Source organism: Trichosurus vulpecula (assembly GCF_011100635.1).
Source record: "Trichosurus vulpecula isolate mTriVul1 chromosome X unlocalized genomic scaffold, mTriVul1.pri SUPER_X_unloc_1, whole genome shotgun sequence".
NCBI classification, from domain to species: domain Eukaryota; kingdom Metazoa; phylum Chordata; class Mammalia; order Diprotodontia; family Phalangeridae; genus Trichosurus; species Trichosurus vulpecula.
The window spans coordinates 10,367,566-10,391,339 of record NW_023494377.1 but is presented as its reverse complement, the minus strand read 5'-3'; the positions used below and the strand labels follow the sequence as shown (position 1 = coordinate 10,391,339).

At 36.1% G+C, this 23,774-nt stretch overlaps 2 pseudogenes; one reads left to right on the top strand and one right to left on the bottom strand.

The window, feature by feature from the left end:
* Window positions 1-328: 328 nt before the first annotated feature.
* LOC118833094 lies at window positions 329-990 on the bottom strand (annotated as a pseudogene).
* A 17,342-nt stretch (window positions 991-18,332) lies between these two features.
* On the top strand, window positions 18,333-19,023 carry LOC118832992 (annotated as a pseudogene).
* The last annotated feature ends 4,751 nt before the right edge of the window (window positions 19,024-23,774 follow it).

Sequence of the window (23,774 nt, the reverse complement as noted above, 5' to 3'; positions counted from 1 at the left end):
GTCCCTTTTCCCCCAAGTGTCTCTATTTCAGATCTATGCATTTTCCAAATTTGCCTAGTGCCAGATAGCATAATAAATTCTAACTTTTTTCTTTCTTTTTTTTTAGCACTGAAAATTGATTTTTAATGATAAATTACAACTCGGACACAGGGCGGGTAATGGGAGGAGAGCTGGATTGTCTGTGGGGTTGCATTACATTGATGGTCTCAGGGGCTGGGGCTCCAGGCCCAATGCCAAGTCTTGCCAAGATGCTCTCAGCCTTGGGTACTGGCGATCTGGGAGGGCAGCAGGGCCTCTTGTTGCAGGGGAAGCAGTAGGATGACCTTCTTTAAACATAGTGTTGCTGTTGCTGCTGCTGCTTCTTGGTGGCAGCCTTGCTGGCCAGGTCCTTGGCCTTCTCAGTAGCTGCCAGAGCAGTTTCCTTCGCCTTCTCAGTTGCTTCCTTAGCTGTTTCAACAAGTGTCTTAGAAGGAGCTTCACCTTGCAGCTTGGCCAGGATGTACTCAAAGCCTCTGATGGTCTTGGTCATGTTACTTTTGAATCTAGCTAGGCCGAACTCCTGCACAGCTCTGGAGACCACAACAAACTGGAGGAGACCCAGGCCTCCCGTCGGATTTCAGTCCAGCCATTGTTTTCAGGGTTCACACAGTAAACACATCTTTCCTCCACCACCATCAGCCAGGCATGGTTGATGTTCCAGGTGAGAGTGGTCATGGTCTGGTTCTGTGGGTTTACGATAGAGTCCTCGAGGATGTACACCGAGTGAGCTAAATTAGCAGGAAAGAAGCGCTCCGCCCGGCGGGGCATGCGGTTGGTCTTTGTTAGAAGCCGCCTGGACAACAGCTTCCGATCGGGAGTCACCTCCCGATGCACGATATCCTCCGTCAGCACATGCTTGCTGTAGAGGTTGGGGTAACGCTGCCACAAGGCAGCAAACACTTGGTCCCAGAAGCACCGAGGCACGCTCTGCCGCAGGAAATACTTCACCATCCTCCCGGCGGGGGTCGGGGTCGGGGCAGTGTCAGGGGGCGCACAGCATGGGGAGTAGGGGAGAGATGGGTCGCCGGGCTCACGCTCTCCGTCACCGTCCCAAAGCCGTCGTCGCCTCCACCTCCACCACCACCGCCGCCGCCATGAGGGGCTGTCCCTAACTTTTTTCTTAAACATCAAATTTAGGAGTAACACATTTCATTAAACTCTAAGGGGAAAGGATCCCTGTTTTCTTTCTTATCTCTCTTCACTTTCCAAATTTGGCCAGAATAGGAATGAAGGGAGAAAGAGAGCATTTTCTTATTTCAACAACTTCCACAACAAAGAGTCACATAACATATTCTCTTCACACAGAGACACATAACAGAAAACAGATATACACAGAAAATGACAGGACCCACAAAAAGGGATTTCTAGAAATCCAGCATTTTTCTTTTCCCTTTCTACTTTGGTAACTCCCAATTAGCTAGTCTATCCCCTAGTGGGTTATTGTCATCCACCCCTGGGCTGAGGCTCACAAGATCTTACCCCAACCCCAATATCATGCTTAACTGATCTATGTACCATAGGAACTTTTTCTTCTGGAGTAAGACATATTTTTAAAATGTTCCATATGGAAAAGGCTGACATTGGGAAGTGTTCTGGTCCATCTTCCCTTAATCTTTTACTCATCTGTTTTTCAATAATCTCCCATCTTTCTAAATTACTTGTACCTTCTTGTTTTTGCTCTTATGTTATATAAAAACCTCTTTCTGTTGAAATTTTTCTTAATATTGCAGATACAGATCCCTATCCTTAAACTGTATCTGTCCCATAGTTAAATTTTCTAAATCTAGTTTTCTAACTCTCTAAATCTCTAAAATTTCTACAATCCCCCATTAAGCCCAGTGATAATTAATCGTCTTACCCCTTAGTAAATCGGTTCCAGAGCCTTTATCGGTAAGACATTACTCCATCCGGGCTTCATGTCCCTGTTCCCAGCGCCAAACATACCAGCAGTGGCGTGAATATATGATGAAGTAATGGACACAAAAAGACAAGGCATGGGACTAGGCGAGTCGTATAGTCAAGCTATAGACTGATTTTAATGGAGTTACTGAGAGTATTTTATAAAGGCTAATTGCTGAGTCATCCAGACTTCAAAGAAGAGTACAATAAAGCATCGGTTAAGTTTTTTATCTCCTTGTTCCTAGGAGTGAGACACTATTTTTCCTCAAGACTAACCAAATTGAGACATTTATGTTCTTTCGCATTTAGATAATCAGACTGAAACATTTCTGTCATCACCCATGTGGGTAATCAGCTACAAAGGCAGGTTTTCTTTGCCAGGTCTTATCCTAAAACTGGCCTTGCTGTGCATAGGTCCATTTTCAATTGACCCTGCCTTGCAGAGGTCTAAGAGGCCTAAACAGGATATAGCCGGCTCCCCACACATTTTACATATTGTTTTCTTGGTTCTGCTTATTTCATTCTGCATCATCATGGAAATCTTTCTATACGTTATTGTTTCCATCCCATGAATATTTTCTAACATTCCATTATATTCATTTATTACAATTTGTATACCCATTCCCCAATGGATATACTTCTACTTTGTCTCCAATTCTTTCCTATCACAAAAAGTGTTTTTATACATATTTCATTGTGTATGGGTACTTTCATCTTTTCAGTGGCTTCCTTGGGTTATAAACCCACCAAAGAAATTGCTGGTACAAGTGGCATGGACATTTTAGTTGCTTTGCATTATTCCAACCATCTCACAGTATCACCAACAAGATATTAATGTGCCTATCATGCCACATGTCCTGCAACATTGAATATTGCCATTTTTGGTCATCCTTGGCAATTTTCAGGTTATGATTTAAAACCTCAGCCCTGTTTTGATGTGCATTTCTCTTATTAGTGATCTGGAGTGTTCTTTGACATGGTTGCAAATACTCTGAAATTCTTTGAGAACTGTTTGCTCATATCCCTTGACCACTTATTTTTGGGGAGTGGCCATTAGTTTTATATTTATTGATTTTATATCTTGGATACCTAACCCTTATCAGAGAAAATTGAAAGCAAAATTTTCCCCACCCAGTCACTTCATTTCTCATCTTAGATGAATTAATTTTGTTTTTGCAGAAGTATTATCAAAGTTCTGCATTTTACAACTTCCTCTATGCATTGTTTGGTAATATACACATCTGTTCACCATAGCTGTGACAGGTATAGGATCTGCTTCTCCCAATTATTTCATAGCCTGAGTATTAATATTAAGTTCATGGATCCATATAGAATGTAGTGGAGAGTATGGTATAAGGTGTTGATCTACACCTAATACATAAAAGACTGATTTCCATTTTTCCCAGAAGTTATCAAATAAGGATTTCTTTCCCTAGGTAATTTATGTTTTCCACTTTATCAGATATTGGGATCTTGTGTTCTTTGTTTCTGTTGCTTCCTTGTCTAGTCTGTCACATTTATGTAGCTCTCTGTCTTTTTGCCAATACCAGATGATTTTGAGGCCCGTTGCTTTATAATATAGTTTGATTTTTGGAAGTGCTAATTTTCTTTAGTCCCTATTTGTTTTTATCATTTCCCTTAATATCCTAGATCTTTTGTTTTTCCAATTGAACCTTTTTTTTTTGAAGATCTATAAAGTAAGTTAATTTGGTAAGTTGATTTGTATACCATTAAAAATGTACAATAACTTGAATTAATGTCATGTTATTATTTTGAAACAGCCTGGCAATGAAAATTGAATATTCCTTTAGGTATTTGAGTTTTTCTTTATATCTTTGGGGAATACTTTGTAATTGTAATTGAATTTATGCAAGTATTTTTGTATGTTTTGATAGACCCTCCTCAGACTTGTTTTAATTTTTTTTTGCGTTTTATAACGGGTTTTTTTTAAATGAGATTTCCTTTTCTATTGAGGTTTTTATTTTTAGGTTTTATTATTATTGTATAGAAACATTGTTGATTTTTGAAAGTTTATTTTGTAGCCTGAACTTCATTGAAGCTATGAATTGTCTGGCAATTAGTATCTTTGCTGATCTCTAGGATTTATCAAGTATTTCATCATATGATCAGAAAAGAGGTATCATTTTATATACTCTTTACCTATCTTTGTGGCTTTAATTTACTTCTCTAATTTTATTACCATTGCTAGCATTTCCAGAAATATACCAAATAGTAGTGAGGAGAGTGAGCACCCTTCCTTCTCTCTAGCATTTACTGAGAAAATTTCTAGTATGTCTTCCAGGCACATGATGCTTGCTTTTGGTTTTAGATAGGTACTTTTTGTGAAATTAAGAAAGGTCTGTCTATGCCTAAATTTTTATAAAGTTTTTTTTTAGCATAAATGGTGCTACCCTTTGCAAAGACTTTTTCTGTCATTAAAGAGAATCATGTGATTTGTAGTATTTCAGTTTTTAATATCATCAAATACGTTGATTTTCCCCCTGATGTAGAACCATCCTTGCATCCCTGGTGCGACTCCCACTTGGTGATAACAAATGATTTCCAGGATAATATGCTATAATCTGTTTGGCATGTTTTTGTTTAAATTTTTTGAGGCAATATTCATCAATAATTTTGGCTTATGTTTTTCCTTCAGTTTTTGAACCTTCCCTGTTTAGGTATTCAAACACTGTTTCTCTCATTAAAGGATTCTGGTAGGGTGCTTTCTTTCTCAATTTGTGGAATAGTTTTGATATATTGGTGTTAATGATTCTTTAATAGTTTGGTGTTTCCTCTATGACTCTATCAGGTCAAGGAGTTTTTCTTTTGGTAGTTCCTTTGCAGCTAGATTGATTTTATATTTTGAGATTGAGTTATGCGAGATCTCTGTCTGCCCTTCTCATAACTTGATTATTTTATATTTTTGAAGCCCTTCCTCTATTCCTCTGTATCTTTTGTATTTTCAGCTTTGTTTGCACATAACTTTGTATAACAAGTTCTGGTTGTTCTTTTGTTCTGGATTTGTGTTTTATTGTGCTTATTTGCTATTTTATAGATATGATTTTTCTATTCTCTTTAATATGGTTATGAATTTATCAATTTTATTAGTCATTTCATGAAGCAGATTTTGCCTTTATTTATCTTTTTCATCTTTTTTCCCCATTTTTCTATTTCTCCTCTGATTTTTAATAATTCTCTTTTGTGCTTAATTTAGCTTTGTTTGGTTCTTGGCCTTCTAATTTGTTAAATTCATATTCACTTGATTAATCCTTTCTTTTTGTATTTTGTTAACGTAAATTTTTAGCAATATGATTTTCCCCTAAGGATTGCTTAGACTACATCCCCAAAATTTCAGTGCAATGTTTTATCATCATTATTTTTATATAATTATTTATTGTTTCTATTATTTGTTCTTTGACCCACTTGTTATTTGGGATTTAATTTTTAAGTCTCTTTTTTTGTCCAAGTCTTTCATTTGTGGTCTCTGAACCAGTGACTATTTTTATTGTGTCGTGCTTGCACTCACTGTCTCTGTCTCTGTCTCTGTCACTGTTTCTGTCTCTGTGTCTCTGTGTGTGTGTCTCTCTCTCTGTCTCTCTGTCTCTCTCTGTCTGTCTCTGTCTCTCTCCCTCTCTCTCTCTCTCTCTCTCCACACACACACAGCCACTGTCAACCTGGCCAGTGGTTTGGTCTTAAATGAAACAAATAGAATTAGGTTGTACATGTGCTTTTCATTCTGCAATAACTAGAAACTTAGTTACAATACTCTGGAATTAGTGTTACTTAAGGACTTTTTCACCAACTTGGTAAAGTTTTATGAGCAAGGGTAGAAATGCATGTGAGCCACTTAGGGCTTGCTTTGTAAATGTTCCTTAAGCAATGTGAATATGTTATTTTGTTATTTGATTGACATCATGCTTGTCTAAAATTTTGTAACAATAACAATGTTAAAAGGAAGAATGGTTTGTGGTTTACTTGGTAAATACCATCAAAGAAACATGGCATGACTAAAAGGTTAAGATTCAATATGCATTGTATTAAAAATGGACAATTGAATGTATTTATGTATGTAATGAAGCCTGTTATTAATTCCTTAAGTGACATCTCATCCTCCTAGTGAGGAAATTAATAATGGATGTATGTCAAGTGTAAGATACTGGCTTCTGATGTGAATTTCTTAAAAATGACAATTGTATATGTATAGACAGTTTTCAGAAAAAGAAATCAAAGCTATCTACAATCATATAAAATGCTCTAAATTACTATTGATGAGAGAAATGCAAATTTTAAAATTCTGAGCCAGAATTTTAGCTAATATCAGATTGGCTAACATGCAGAAAAGGAAAATCATGAATTCTTGATGGGGTGTGAAAAAAGTTTGGACACAAAAACAATACTGAGGGATTTGTAAATTGAACCAACCATTCTCGAGAACAATTTGAAAGTATGCCCAAAGGTCTATAAAACTGGGTATCCCCTATGACTCACCAATATCACTATGAGTTCTGTATTCCAAAGTCATTAAACAACATAGAAAATTCCTTTATATACACAAATATTTATAAACTTCTTTTTGTGAGGCAAAGAATTGGAAAATGAAAAGATGCCCATCAATTGGGGAAAGTCTAAGCAAGTTACAGTGTAAGATTGTGATACAATACTACTGGGACATTAAAAATGACAAGCAAGAAAGACAGTTTCAGAAAAACCTAGGACAAATTATAGGAACTGATGCGAAGTGAAGTAAGCACCACCATGATAACTTTGTACATAGTAGCATCAGTATTGTAAAACTGATTAACTGTGAAGGACTTAACTACTCAGATCAATATAATGATCCAAGACAGTTTTGAACAACTCATGATGAAAATGCTATCCATCTCCAGACAGAACTGACTAATTCTGCATGCAGATTTTAATATAATTTTTTACTTTATTTTTCTTGGGCATTTTTCTTTTTTCATTTATGGTTAGTATGTAGATATATTTCCAGGAGAAAACCAGGAGAATACTATATACACTAAGAGCAATACTGTACAAAGAACAACTATGAATGTCTTTGTTATTTTTAGCAATACAATTATGAAGGACTTAGGATGAAAAGTGGTATCCTCCTCTAAAGAAAGAAATGATGAAATCTGAATGCAGAATGAAGCGTACTTTTTTAAAAAAAACTTTTGGGGGGGGACTTTTAAAACATGTCTTTTATTTAAAATGTAGCTAATCTTAAAATATATTTTGCATGACTGCATATGTATAATGTATATCAAATTTCTTGCCTATTCAAGTAGGGGTGAGGGGAAGGAGGTAGAGAATTTGGAACTCAAAATTAAATATATATATGTGTGTGTGTATATATATATATATATGTGTGTGTGTGTGTGGGTGTGTGTGGGTGTGTACCATCAGGGAGCATTATATGTAATGGGAGGAAGCTAGAAATATGTCCAATAAGATCGGGGGTGAAACAAGGATGTCTGCTGTCACCACTGTTATTCAATATCATACTAGAAATTTTAGCTTTAGCAATAAGAGAAGAAAAAAAGAAGAAACAAAGCTATCACTCTTTGCAGATGATTGATGGTAAAGTTAGGGAATCCTAGAGAATCAAGTAAAATCAAGTAACAAATTGCTTGAAATAATTAACAAATTTAGCAAAGTTGCAGGATATGAAATAAACCCATATAAATCGGGATTTCTCTATGTTACTAACAAAGCCCACTAGCATGAGATAGAAAGAGAAATTCCATCTAAAGTTACCATAGATGTTATAAAATATTTGGGAGTCTGCCTGCCAAAACAAATCCCAGGAACCGTAGGAACACAATTACAAAAAACTTTTCACACAAATAAAGTCATATCTAAATAATCTGAAAAATATCAGTTGCTCATGGGTAGGTTGAGCTAATATAATAAAAAGGTTAATTCTACCTAAATTAATTTAAGTATTCAGTGCCATACCAATCAAACTACCAAAAATTATTTTATAGAGCTAGAAAAACAATAACAAAACTCATCTGGAAGAACAAAAGATCCAGAATATCCAGGGAATTAAAGAAAAGAAGTGCAAAGGAAGGCGGCTTAGCTGTACCAAATCTGAAATTATATTATAAAGCGGCAATCATTAAAACTACTTGGTACTGGCTAAGAAACAAAGTGGTGGATCAGTGGAATGGGTTAGGAATGCAAGACATAATAGTCAATGATGATAGTAATCTACTGTTTGATAAATCCAAAGAATTCAGATTCTAGGATAAAAAACTCACTATTTAAAAACAAAACTGCCAGGAAAAGTTGAAAATAGTATGGCAGGAACTGGGCATAGACCAATATATTACACCCTATATCAAGATAAAGTCAAAATGGGTACATGATTTAGACATAAAGGCTGATACTCTAAAGAAACTAGGAGAATAAGGAATAGTTTACCTGTCACATCTATGGAGAAGGGAAGAATTGATGACCAAACAAGAGATAGAGAACCGTATGAGTGCAAAATGAATGATTTTGATTACATTAATTCAAAAATTTTTTTGACAAACTAAACCAATGCAACCAAGATTAGGAGGGAAGCAGAAATCTGGGAAACAATTCTTATAGCTTGTGTCTCTGATAAAGGCCTCATTTCTAAAATATATAGAGAACTGAGTTAAATGGATAAGCATATAAGGCATTCCCCAATTGATAAATGGTCAAATGATATGAACAGGCAATTTTCAGAAAAAGAAATTAAGGTTCTCTATAGTCATATGAAAAAATGCTCTAAATCACTGTTGATTAGACAAATGCAAATCAAAACAACTCTGAGGTACTGATGAGGTGCTTGTGCTTAGACCCTAAATTCTAACAGCCTCTGCTTGGGAGCCTGTGCCAGAACCCCAATTCCAAAACACATCCAGTTCTCACAAACACATCTAGTTCTCAAAACATAGTCTCTCTTACACATCTAGTTCTCAAAACATATTCTTTCTCAGGCTATCTCTCTCTAGCTGAAGGGCAGCCTGCCCCAACTTATCTCTGCTTCTTCCTCGGTAAGCAGCTATGCGCAACTATAGATGGATTTCCGGATGCTGATAACTGACTGTACACAGAGTCATAACCATATTCACTATTCACTGACCTTTCTAACATGTATCTTAGAGATAGTATTTTGTCTACCAAGACACTAGATGAGAAACTATTCCCCTTTAGCCCCGACCGATAGGGAACTCAGTGACGTTTCACAGTAGAAACCACACCCCCAGTAACCTCACTGTGGACTATTTCCTAGAAAACTCTGGGTAATACACCTGCACAGTAGATACCAAATGTCCATGTTCCTTTAAGAACTAACCACTTCTTGAACACGCCCTAAACCACTCCCTAATCCCACCCCCAAACACGTAACTGACATGTTTTGCCTTTTAACCCTCTGTAAAGACTCCCCCTGCACCTCTTTAAGGTTCCAGGTTCCCTAAGAACTCTTGCCAGCAGAAAAAGCGTAATAAATCTTTGCCTCCTTGACTTAAAGAATGCTTGCGTCCGCGAATTCATTCCAAGCAGCCTCACCCAGGGAACTTTGGTTTGGGATCTCTGCATCCCTGGGTTTCTTCTCCCCCTCTACAGTACCACATCACACCTATCAGATTGGCTAACATGACAAAACAGGAAAATGATAAATGCTGGAGAAGATGTGGGAAAATTGGAACACATGCTTGGTGGAGTGGTCAACTGATCCAACCATTGTGGAGAGCAATTTGGAAGTATGCCCAAAGGGCTATAAAACTGTGCATACCCTTTGATCCAGCAATACCACTTCTAGATCTATATCCCAAAGACATCATAAAACGGGAAAAAGAACCACATGCACAAAAATATTTATAACAGGTTTTTTTGTGCTGGCCAAGAATTGCAAACTGAGGGAAAGCCCATTAGTTGGTGAATGGCTAAAGAAATTATGGTATTTGAATATAATAGAATACTACTGTGCTATAAGAAATGATGAGCAGGCAGACTTCAGAAAACCCTGGAAAGACTTATATGAACTGAGGCCGAGTGAAGTGAGCAGAGCGAGGAGAACATCATACACAGTAAAGGTCACATTGTGAGATGACTGACTTTGATAGACTTAACTCTTCTTAGCAATTCAAGATAGAAGACAACTCCAAAAGACTCACAATGGAAAGTGCTATGCATATCCAGACATAGAACTTTGGAGTCTGAATGCAGATGGAAGCATACTATTTACTCTCCTTTTCTTTTTTTTTGTTTTGTTTCTTCATTCTCATGCTTCCGCCCATTAGTACTAATCCTTCTTTACATCAGGACTAATATGAAAATATGTTTAATATGAATGCATAAGTAGAGCCTATATCATATTGCATGCCATCTTTGGGAGAAGAGAGGGAAGGAAGGTGGAGAAAATCTAAAACTCCAGATCTTATTGAAGTGAAAGTTGAAAAATAAAAATAAATATTTTATTTTTTTAAAAAATGTAGATGTATAGCTGGCAGGCTCCCTAAAAGTTAACCTTGTTTAACATCCTCAATTTACAGAGGAGGAAACTGAGGCTCAGGGAATAGAAATGATTTGCTCGATTTCGTATTAAAGATTCTAGCTGAAAGGGATGTCTCACACTATCTAATGGAACCTGCTGAGTAGTTGTATATTAAAAAAACTACTTTTTAACTCTACAGATTATTTAATACCTTTTGTTGTTAAATATTTTCCAATTCTGTTTATATGATCATTACTAAAGTTCTTAATTCTACAAACTGGGAAAGCACATTCTAGAATTTTTAAAGTCCTTTTTCCAGTTTTTTATTTATACTAGTCTTATGGTGATTCTTATTAACCACACAAGAAATAAAACATCTTTTCATATACTTTTGACATTGAGCTGGAATTCTTAACCCCCCAAGATGTCTACAGATAGATTGGAGGGGCACATAGAAAAAATATATATCTTTTGTCATTTAAACTGAATTTTCTTCACTTTCGTAAGTGTATTATTATTTTGAAAAAGGTTTCATATGCTTCACCAGATTATCTATGGTTAACAGAATCTGCTAAAGAATTTTTAGCTGCTCTAACATCTGTTGCAGCCCTGGCTCAGTCGGAGACAGGTGAAAAGGTCTTAATAGTTTTAATTTTAACTCGAGTAAATTTTACTTCTGTGGTCACTCCTTAAAAACTTTTTTGAAAGTGAGAACCTTGAATCCTCCAGTCATGGTGAGTGGGACTCTGGAAAAGATCCAGTGGCACCTTGTCCCTTCTCCCCCATGCTGGGAAACTCAGTGTCTCTTTTTCAGATCTATGCATTTTTTGAAATTGCCTTAGTGCCAAATAGCATAATAAATTCTGACTTTATCTTAAACATCAAATTTAGGAGTAACACATTTCATTAAACTCTAAGGGGAAAACATCCCTGTTTTCTTTCTTATCTCTCTTCACTTTCCAAATTGGCCAGAATAGGAATGAAGGGAGAAAGAGAGCATTTTCTTATTTCAACAACTTCCACAACAAAGAGTCACATAACATATTCTCTTCACACAGAGACACATAACAGAAAACAGATGCACACAGAAAATGACAGGACCCACAAAAGGGATTTCTAGAAATCCAGCATTTTTCTTTTCCCTTTCTACTTTGGTAACTCCCAATTAGCTAGTCTATCCCCTATTGAGTTATTGTCATCCATCCCTGGGCTGAGGCTCAGAAGATCTGACCCCAATCCCAATATCATGCTTAACGGATCTATGTACCATAGGAACTTTTCCTTCTGGAGTAAGACATATTTTTAAAATGTTCCATATGGAAAAGGCTGACATTGGCAAGTGTTCTGGTCCATCTTCCCTTAATCTTTTACTCATCTGTTTTTCAATAATCTCCCATCTTTCTAAATTACTTGTACCTTCTTGTTTTTGCTCTTATGTTATATAAAAATCTTTTTCTGTTGAAATTTTTCTTAATATTGCAGATACAGATCCCTATCCTTAAACTGTATCTGCCCCATAGTTACATTTTCTAAATCTACTTTTCTAACTCTCTAAATCTCTAAAATTTCTACAATCCCCCAGTAAGCCCAGTGATAATTAATCCTCTTACCCCTTAGTGAATCGGTTCCGGAGCCTTTATCGGTAAGACATTACTCCATCCGGGCTTCATGTCCCTGTTTCCAGCGCCAAACATACCAGCAGTGGCGTGAATATATGATGAAGTAATGGACACAAAAAGACAAGGCATGGGACTAGGCGAGTCGTATAGTCAAGCTATAGACTGATTTTAATGGAGTTACTGAGAGTATTTTATAAAGGCTAATTGCTGAGTCATCCAGACTTCAAAGAAGAGTACAATAAAGCATCGGTTAAGTTTTTTATCTCCTTGTTCCTAGGAGTGAGACACTATTTTTCCTCAAGACTAACCAAATTGAGACATTTATGTTCTTTCGCATTTAGATAACCAGACTGAAACATTTCTGTCATCACCCATGTGGGTAATCAGCTACAAAGGCAGGTTTTCTTTGCCAGGTCTTCTTATCCTCAAACTGGCCTTGCTGTGCATAGGTCCATTTTCAATTGACCCTGCCTTGCAGAGGTCTAAGAGGCCTAAACAGGATATAGCCAGCTCCCCACACATTTTACATATTGTTTTCTTGGTTCTGCTTATTTTACTCTGCATCATCATGGAAATCTTTCTATACTTTATTGTTTCCATCCCATGAATATTTTCTAACATTCTATTATATTCGTTTATTACAATTTGTATAGCCATTCCCCAATTGATATACTTCTACTTTGTTTCCAATTCGTTCCTATCACAAAAAGTGTTTTTATAAGTATTTCATTGTATATGGGTACTTTCCTCTTTTCAGTGGCTTCCTTGGGTTATAAACCCACCAAGGAAATTGCTGGTACAAGTGGCATGGACATTTTAGTTGCTTTGCATTATTCCAACCATCTCACAGTATCACCAACAATATATTAATGTGCCTATCATGCCACATGTCCTGCAACATTGAATATTGCCATTTTTGGTCATCTTTGCCAATTTTCAGGTTGTGATTTAAAACCTCAGCCCTGTTTTGATGTGCATTTAGTGATTTGGAGCATTCTTTGACATGGTTGCAAATACTCTGAAATTCTTTGAGAACTGTTTGCTCATATCCCTTGACCACTTATTTTTGGAGAGTGGCCATTAGTTTTATATTTATTGATTTTATATCTTGGATACCTAACCCTTATCAGAGAAAATTGAAAGCAAAATTTTCCCCACCCAGTCACTTCATTTCTCATCTTAGATGAATTAATTTTGTCTTTGCAGAAGTATTATCAAAGTTCTGCATTTTACAACTTTCTCTATCCATTGTTTGGTAATGTATGCATCTGTTCACCATAGCTGTGACAGGTATAGGATCTGCTTCTCCCAATTATTTCATAGCCTGAGTATTAATATTAAGTTCATGGATCCATATAGAATGTAGTGAAGAATATGGTGTAAGGTGTTGATCTAAACCGAATATGTGAAAGACTGATTTCCATTTTTCCCAGAAGTTGTTATCAAATAAGGATTTTTTTCCCTAGGTAATTTACGTTGTCCACTTTATCAGATATTGGGATCTTGTGTTCTTTGTTTCTGTTGCTTCCTTGTCTAGTCTGTCGCATTTGTGTAGCTCTCTGTCTTTTTGCCAATACCAGATGATTTTGAGGCCTGTTGCTTTATAATATAGTTTGATTTTTGGACGTGCTATTTTTCTTTAGTCCCTATTTGTTTTTATCATTTCCCTTAATATCCTAGATCTTTTGTTTATCCAATTGAATCTTTCTTTTTGAAGATTTATAAAGTAAGTTAATTTGGTAAGTTGATTTGTATACCATTAAAAATGTACAATAACTTTTGAATTACTATCATGTTATTAAGTTGAAACATCCTGGCCATGAAAATTGAATATTCTTCTAGGTATTTGAGTTTTTCTTTATATCTTTGGGGAGTACTTTGTAATTGCAATTGAATTTATGCAAGTATTTTTGTACGTTTTGATAGACCCTCCTTAGATTTGGTTTAATTTTTTTTCAATATATAACAGGGTTTTTAATGAGATTTCCTTTTCTATTAAGGTTTTTATTTTTAGATTTTATTAATATTGTATAGAAACATTGTTGAGTTTTGAGAGTTTATTTTGTAGCCTGAACTTTGTTGAAACTATGAATTGTCTGGCAATTAGTATCTTTGCTGATCTCTAGGATTTATCAAGTATATCATCATATGATCAGAAAAGAGGTATCATTTTATATATACTTCACCTATCTTTCTGGCTTTAATTTATTTATCTAATTTTATTACCCTTGCTAGCATTTCCATAAATATACCAAATAGTAATGAGGAGAGTGAGCACCATTCCTTCTCTCTAGTATTTACTGGGAAAATTTCTAGTATGTCTTCTGGGCATATGATTCTTGCTTTTGGTTTTAGATAGGTGCTTTTTGTGAAATTAAAAAAGGTCTGTCTATGCCTAAATTTTCATAAGGCTTTTTTTAAGCATAAATGGTGCTACCCTTTGCCAAAGACTTTTTCTGTCATTGAAGAGAATCATGTGATTTGGAGTATTTCCGTTTTTAATATTATCAAATATGTTGATTTTTCCCCCTAATGTAGAACCATCCTTGCATCCCTGGTATGACTCCCACTTGGTGATAATGAATGATTTCCAGGATAATATGCTATAATCTTTTTGTTTAAATTTTTTGAGACAATATGCATCAATAATTTTGGCTTACGTTTTTCCTTCTGTTTTTGAACCTTCCCTGTTTTAGATATTCAAACACCGTTTCTCTCATTAAAGGTTTCTGGTAAGGTGCTTTGTTTCTCAATTTGTGGAGTAGTTCTGATATATTGGCGTTAATGATTCTTCAATAGTTTGGTGTTTCCTCTAGGACTCTATCAGGCCAAGGAGTTTTTCTTTTTGTAGTTCCTTTGCAGCTAGATTAATTTTATATTTTGAGATTGAGTTATGCTAGATCTCTGTCTGCCCTTCTCATAACTTGATTATTGTATATTTTTGAAGCCATTCCTCTATTTCTTTTGTATTTTCAGTTTTGTTTGCACATAACTATGTATAACAAGTTCTGGTTGTTCTTTTGTTCTGGATTTGTGTTTTATTGTGCTTATTTGCTATTTTATAGATTTGATTGTTCTGTTCTCTTTAATCTGATTATTAATTTATCAATTTTATTAGTCATTTAATGAAGCAGATTTTGCCTTTTTTATCTTTTCCATCTTTTTTCCCCATTTGTCTATTTCTCCTCTGATTTTTAATAATTTTCTTTTGTGCTTCATTTAGCTTTGTTTATTTCTTGGCATTCTAATTTGTTAAATTCATATTCAGTTGATTAATCTTTCTTTTTGTGTTTTGTTAATGTAAATTTTTAGCAATATGATTTTCCCCTAAGGATTGCTTAGACTACATCCCCAAAATTTCAGCACAGTGTTTTATCATCATTACTTTTATATAATTATTTATTGTTTCTATTATTTGTTCTTTGACCCACTTGTTATTTAGGATTTAATTTTTAAGTCTCTTTTTTGTTCGTATCTTTTATTTGTGGTCTCTGAACCAGTGACTATTTTTATTGTGTCATCCTAGCACTCTCTGTCTCTGTCTCTCTGTCTCTCTGTCTCTCTGTCTCTCTCTCTCTCCACACACACACACACACACACACACACACACACACACACAAACACAAACACACTGTCAACCAGGCCAGAGGTTTGTTCTTAAATCAAACAAATAGAATTAAGTTGTAAATGTGCTTTTTATTCTTTTTAAGCTAGAGAAAACAAATGTATGTCAGTCAGAATAATTCTGAACTCAAGGAAGGGACAGTTGAAGGGTAGTTTATATCCTTAGAGCATGTCCCCCTCCCCTCCTGACTCCAGATGCCTGTGTCAGCCAAAATTATAGCTTCCATATGTGTCAACCATAAACATATGAATGTCATATGTCAACCTGAAACTTTGGTTAAAAGAGGCAAACAGGCTAAGTGATATATAAGTTCATATTGTTTATTCCCTTAAAGTTAGCAGATACAAGCAATGCATGGAGCGAAAACAGAAGTTCTAACTTAACAAAGCTTAACAAAATGTAAGCTCTAATAAAAGAATGACAAGATTTTTATATGTTTCAGGACAATCCCAGGATGTCCATGTCCCTCAGATTTATGGTCTCCATATGTGTTTAACTGTACCATGAGAGAGGAAGTTTCTTAGTTGAGTATGTTGTAAATACAATAAGAGAAGACAATTGACAAAGTGTCAAGTGGAAATTATGATCCTAGGATATCTGTGTTTCCCCTTTACAGCATACGTCTATAGGATGTCAAAATAAGCCTAGGCATCCTGTCCTTTAGGGGTCACAAACAGGAAGAATGCTACTGTTCAGCCTCATCTGCTCTTAAAGTTGCTGACACAGGAAAGGGCATTTTTCGAGCAAAGCAAAGCATGTCTGGTTGATTAGTTCAGGCTCTGGCATTTCTTGAGGTTCAAATGATCTGAAATGATTGTCACATAAAGCAGGAATAGTATAGGCTCCATAAAGCAATAAGATAAGGGAGGTGTCGTAGTCCTTAGAAGCCACAGATTGTAGGGTTTAATGGTTTTTTACTCTCTTTTTCTTTCATGATATATGCCTATGTATGTGTATAATCTTCTGGTACTTTATAGCATTTATTGATTTATTTCTGTTCCCACTTTGCTGTCCAGAGTATAATGGGCAAGAAACCCATCCCTCAATTTCTCTTAAGCCTTATGACAGACCTGAAAAACAGTTGGCATGAGGGGCAGCAACTCAAAATTGGAGATATCTTTGGAGACAGAGAAGTCATCATGGCAATTAGTTTTTTAGAGCAACTGATGCTTACTTCCTGGCTGATAATTCTTCCACTAGTGAGCTTATAGGAGATATTCAACAAAATAGCCTTTATACCTTGAACTTGACATTTCAGATAAACAAAAACTAAGCACCTTGAATCAGATCTGCATTCTACTTGTTCAACAGTGAGCCTTTGTGCTCCAGCAGCGAGCATTCTGGGACCCAGTGTTAGCAGTTTGGCTGATGTAGGTTTTGTTGTGTAAAGTTTACTTTCTATATCTATTAAATGGCCCCTTTCTTTAGTCAATTACAATGATTCATTTGAGCCAAACCATCTAACAGCAGTGAATAATGCAAAGGCAGGGGGGCTAATCTCTACTAGGTTTACATACCTTTATATATGTGACCAAGTTAGGGATAAATGCATAGTTATTTAATTCATTTATTAACAAATACCTCTGAGAGGATCACACTCCAAGATTAGATGGATTGTATTTGTACCACACACAACCCGTGTCATGCCATAAGTGGGTGGGAGTTGGTAGTACTACTTAGTTCAATAGCAGCAGAGATCATAAGGAATTCTAACTTTATACTTGGTCTGGCCAAGTTCTAAGAGTTTCCACAAGCACCTGCTTCAGCCTCCTTCAAGGCCATTGGAACAAATTGTTCTCATCCACCCATTCCAAGGGAAGTCTTCACATGCTTCAAATGGACGTAGTGGTGACTCATCTCTTTAACTTAGGGATTCTTTTTATTAATTAATTAATTAAGTTCTAGTTTTAGTTTACTCCATTCAGTTCCTTGAGTTCTTGAGTTTCAAATTTTCTCCCCCTCCGTCTCCTCTCCCCTCCCCACCCAAGATGGCATGCAATCCCATATAGGGTCTACATATGCCTTCACACTAAACTTTTTCACAATAGTCAAGTTGCAAAGAAGAATTACAACCAAAGGAATGAACCACGGGAAAGAAGAAACAAAACAGAAACAAAAACAAAAAAAGAGAGAAAGAAAGGAAATGGTTTGCTTCAATCTGAATTGAGACTCCATAATTCTTCCTCTGAATGTGAATCGCTTTTTCCATCATGAGTCTTTTGGAGTTGTCTTAGAACCTTGCATTGCTTTGAAGAGCCAAGTCAATCAGAGTTAGTCATCAAGATACCATGTGTCTGTGAGTGTGTATAATGTTCTCCTGGTTCTGCTCTCTGTTTTAAATTTTTAAGACAATATTGATCAATGATACTGGCTTATAGTTTTCTTTCTCTTTTTAAACCTTTCCTGGTTTAGGTATTCATGTAACATTCCTCTCATAAAATGAAGCTAGTAGGGTGCTTTCTTTCACAATTTTTGGAATAGTTTTGATGCACTGGTACTAATTATTCTTTAAATGTTTGGTGTTTTATGAATCTATCAGAATAAGGATTTTTTTTTCGTTTCATAGTTCCTTTACAGCACGATTGGTTTTGTATTCCCCTGCCCCACTCCCTCCAAGCTGGGAGCCGCCCCTCAACATCCTGGTCCTGGCACTAGCCTCCCAGACTCTGGTACTATGGTAATGGTGGAGGGGATGGCAGTGCAGAGGGGAACCAGGCCTGCTACCAAGGCTCAGGATTTCTATAATTGGCCTGAGGAATCCTTTGATGAAATGGACAGGACATTAGGTGTTCAACAGTATACTCAACAGAGCATAAGGGTGCTCCAACATTGACAAAATTCTTGAACCATCTGAAGGCCAAGATGTAGGTGTATGGAAATGTGTACATTTAAGGCAATTCTGCCTACAGCTAAATGGCCTTGCTGTCAAACTTCAGAGTGAATGCCATCCAGATACATGTACTCAGATGATGGCAACTGAGCAATGGATGTTTCTTTGTGCAGCTCATAAAACTCCAAAAGAGTGTCCAGCTGTAGACTAGACTAGACACACACTTGAAGGTGTGGCATGTCTTCTGAATAGCGATAAACATTTCCCTAGCAGAGTTAGCATAAAGGAGTCCTCTGTAGCCAAACTAGGATCAGTTTGCTGTAGGATTCGCAGAATATTTTCACATGCTCATTTTCATCATCAGCAAATAATAATATGAGAATGAAATATTTTTGTGTCAACGATTTACTAAATTTGTGACGAAAACTAATTTGATGTCTAAGGATAACCTGATTGTACCAATTTTGGAAGAGGAAGTACAGAACTCAGTGTCTGGGGAAAGTGAAGCATGATGAAAATCATACATAAAAATGTACTGAACACATAATTAACATTAATTATATATAGTTTATATCATTTTAGACACTTCAGTCATGTATCCATATTATGGCTTCTTTGTTTAGTATAATTTTGTATGCTGCGTGTTGCCTTTTAAAATGGGAAAAACTTTAAGTTATTCATAAGCTGTATGTTCACCAGTGTGGCACTCAGGGTTTTTAATTAAGATTGGTATTATCTGTTTATAATGTCTGTTAATGAAAAGAATTCACAATTCTGTAAAAAAAAAAAAGATTGATTTAATTTTTTGACACTGAGATATGTAAGATCTCTGTCTGCCCTTCTCATAATTTGGGTATTGTATATTTTTGAAGTCATTCTTCTATTTCTTTTGTATTTTCACTTTTGTTTGCACATAACTGTGTAAGGTGTTGTCGTTATTCTTTTATTCTGGTTTTGTTCTCTTTTATGTGCTCATTTGCTTTTTCATTGATTGGATTTTTCTTCATAAGCTAATGGTTCATGAATTGTATTAGTCTTTTCAAAGAATCAAATTTTGTCCTTATCTTTTCCATCATTTTCCCCATTTGTCTATTTCTCCTCTAAGATTTTATAGTTTTCTTTTGTCCTTACTTTAGGTTTATTTATTTGTTGGCTTTCTAATTTGTCAAATGCATATTCCATTGATTAATCCCTTCTTTTTCAATTTTGGTAATGTATATTTGTAACAATATGATTTTTCCCCTGAGGACTGCTATGACTTCATACCCCAAATTTCCTAAAATGTTTTATCATTACCATTTTTTCATATTAATAATTATATTGTTTCTATTATTTGTTCTTTGACCCACTTGTCATTTAGGATTTAATTTTTAAGTTTCTTTTTGGGCTCATGTCTCTTATTTGTGGTCTCTGACCCAGTGACTATTTTGATTGCATCATGGTATACACACATATACTCACAAACACACATACACACACACATATGGTATTTCTGCCTTTTTATATTTTCTGCAATATCTCTGTGTCCTAATGTGTGGTCAATTAAAAAATTTTCCTTGTAGAACTGAGAAATATATAGATATACTTCTGCCATTCCTTTAGAAGACACCATCTGTCTTTTAACTCTAGTTTCTTCTGCAATTTGTTCTGTTCCATATTTTCCTTTTTATTTTTTTCTTTCTGTTCAATGTATCCAAAGCTGAGCAAGGGATATTGGAGTCTCTGGTAATTATTGTGTTACTTTTTGTGCCTTTTAGTGACTCAGTAAATTTTCATTTATGAATTTGGATGTAGTGACATTTGGAGCATTCTAGATATTGATTGGTTCCTTTCAATACAATATAGTTTAATTGTTTATCCCTTTTTAGTTTTTTGAATACTTGTTTTGTTTCTTTTGGTTTTTTTACATTTTTATTTATAGTTTACATCACTCAGTTCCACAGGTTTTTGAGTTCCAAATTTTCCTCCCCTCCCTCCCCAACCCCTCCTCCCAAGAGAGCATGAAATCTGACATATGTTCTACATATACCTTTGCCTTAAACATATTTACACCATAGTCAAGTCGTAAAGGAGAACCATGATCAATGGAGTCAATCACGAGAAAGAAGAAACAAAAACAAAAAAATATATAGAAAAAAGGGAGCAGACGGCTTCCCTCAATCTGCGTTCAGACTCCATAATTCTTTATCTGGATGTAGATAGCTCTTTCCATTGTGCAACCTTTGGGGCTGTCTTTGAAGCTCGCATTGCTGAGAAGAGCCAAGTCTATCAAAGTTAGTCATCACAGAATCAATGTCTGTGGTTGTGTATAATGTTCTCCTGGTTCTCCTCCTCTCACTCAGCATCATATCATGTAGTTCGTTCCAGGTTATTATGAGGTCTCTATCTTCCCTATTTCTTATAGCACCACAGTATTCAATTACATTCATATAGCACAACTTGTTTCGCCATTCCCAATTGATGGGCATCCCCCTGATTTTCAATTCTTTGCCAAAACAAAAAGAGCTGCTCTAAATATTTTTGTACATAGGGGTCCCTTTCCCCCTTGTGTGATCTCTTTAGGATAGAGCACTAGAAGTGCTATTGCTGGATCAAAGGGTATGCACATTTTTATAGCCCTTTGGGCATAGTTCTAAATTGCTCTCCAGAATGGCTGGATGAGTTCACAACTCCACCAACAATGTCCCAATTTTTCCACCTCCTCTCCAGCATTTATCATTTTCCTGTTTTGTCATGTTAGTCAATCTGACAGGAGAGATGTGGTACCTAAGTGTTGTTTTGATTTGCATTTCTCTGATCAACAGTGATTTAGAGCTTTTTTTCATATGACTATAGATATCTTTAATTTCTTCCTGTGAATGAATACTTTCTTTTTGATCAGTCAGATAGCATGTGTGACACTCTGGCTTTTTTGGATACACTTGATAAATGGTAATTTTTTTCTAGTACCTCAGTTGTATTGTATGTATGTCTTTGTTTATTAAATGTGGTTCTTAGAAGCCACAGATTATGGATTTTGATGATTATTTAGGGTTTTTTTGTTTATTCTCTCACACTTATTTATTTTTCTCATTTTAATCCATTCACATGTAAATATATATAGGCATATATAAATATGAGAAACAAGCTATATATAGGATAATGAAAATACTTAAAAGCTGGAAAGCATTGGAATTTGGAGGAGTCAAGAAAAGCTTCCTGTATAATGTGGGATTTTATTTGGTACTTAAAGGCAGCTGGGGAGGTCATTTGTTGGAGTGAAGGAGAGAGAGCATTCCAGGTATGGGGGACAGCCATAAAGAAGGCTTGTGAATGAGAGATGAAATGTCTTGTTTGTGGATCAGACAAGAGTCTAGTGTCACTGGATGGAAGTATACTTGTTGGGGAATAGGGTTAAAGCAGAATGGAAAGGCAGGAGAGGGGTAGGTTATGAAGGGCTTTGAATGCCAAAGAAAACATTCTGTATTTGGTTGGGAGTTTGTTGAGAAGGGGCCTAATTATCAGAAATCGAGGATTTAGGAAGATCACTTAAACTGGGTGAATGCATTGAATTGCAGAGAGAATTAAAGCAAGCCAACCTACCAAGAGGTCATCGAAGCAGTCATCAAAGAGTGAAGTGATAAGTGCCTGGACCAGAGTGGTGGCAGTGACAGAGAAGAGAAGGGGAAGTGTTTGGCAGACTTTGCAAAGTTGAAATTGCCTCCTCACTATTACTCACTTCCAAATCTGATCTGTTACCCAGCCCTATCACTTTTACTTACTGTGCCCAGTTTTCCCTTCTGATGCTTCTGCCCCTGGTTCAGGTCCCCATCGTGTCACTGCTTGTCTCTTGCAATAGCCTGCTGGTGGGTTTGCTTGCCTACAATTCTCACCATGCCACTTGCCTAGTGAATAAACTCAATGCCTTTGTATCACCTCTGGGATCAGATATAAATCCTCAGTTTGGCATTCAAACACTTTTCCTAACCTAGCTCTGTCTTGTCTTTACAGTCTTCTTAGACTTGACTCAGCCACTTTCTCTTTGATGCAGTGACAGCGGCCTTCTTGCTGTTCAATGACCAGGCCCTCCATCTCCCAGCTCCAGGCATTTTCTCTGGCTGTCCCTCCTGCTTAGAATACTCTCCCTCCTCATGTCTGCCTACTGGCTTCCCTGAGTTTTTAAAGTCTCCTTTAAAATTCCATGTTCTATGGGAAGCCTTTTCCACACAATGTTAATTCTAGTGAATTTCCTATCTTAATTATTCACTACTTACCTTCTATCTAGTTTGTTTTGTACATATTTGTTTATTTTGTGTCTTTCCCATTAGGTTGTCTAGGGAAAAAGATTTTCCCCCTGCCCCCTTTCTTGTATTTCTACTACTTGGCACAGTGCCTCGCGCATACTTGTGCTAAAGAAATGCTTTTTGAACAAAAGGTATTAATTGGATTGGATCTAATTGAACAAATAATTATCCGCGTTTTCAACGCACTGTATTTTTAACTTTATTTGTTTTTAGCACAACCCTAAAAGTTTGACTAAGTTAAATAACACGATCTTTCGGTGACATCTGGTGTCGCAAAAAGATATTACACCTCACTGACATTTTTATTTAGGTACGTGTGCCCTCTTGTGGCTAATACAGATATTACAATTTTCGTCTGCCATCGCGTGTCCAAACGCTAGTATTACATCTTGTCCAACTATGTGGGGATTTTATTGACTTTTAGCAGGTTTGACTATTCAGTCACTGTCTAAAGAGGCAGAACGAAGAAAAATGAAATCCTGGATTTGGGAATTAAAAGAAGGAATAAATTATTTTACTTAAAATAGTTTTTCAGACTAAATCAACTCAGGGCTGTCACATTTTATACTCTTAATCCTATTATAGGAAATAAGATACGGGTTAATTTTTAATAGTAGTGGAGTCAACATGGAGCCGGCTTCACCCTACAGTGTACATGATCCCTATGCAAATTATTAATTTTTCTCACTCACAAGAGAAAAATGTAGAAGTCATAAAGATAAGAAAATGGCTCTTCCCAATGTGTAAGTAAATTTGTGAAATAATCATCAAAGTTTGACTGAGACAATGATGTGCTAAAACCTGCTCAGACAAGCTCCCACAGGTTTTCAAGAAATGATTGTTAAAGTTCAAGAAATTTTCAGGGTGTTGTGAAGTTAGTCATTAGTCATATGTAAAGTACCTAATATGTGCCAGGCACTGTGCTCAGCAGTGAGAATACCGAGAAAGGCATAAGGTAGTTCCTGCCCTCTGAGGAGCTCACAATCCAATGCACAGCCTGAGT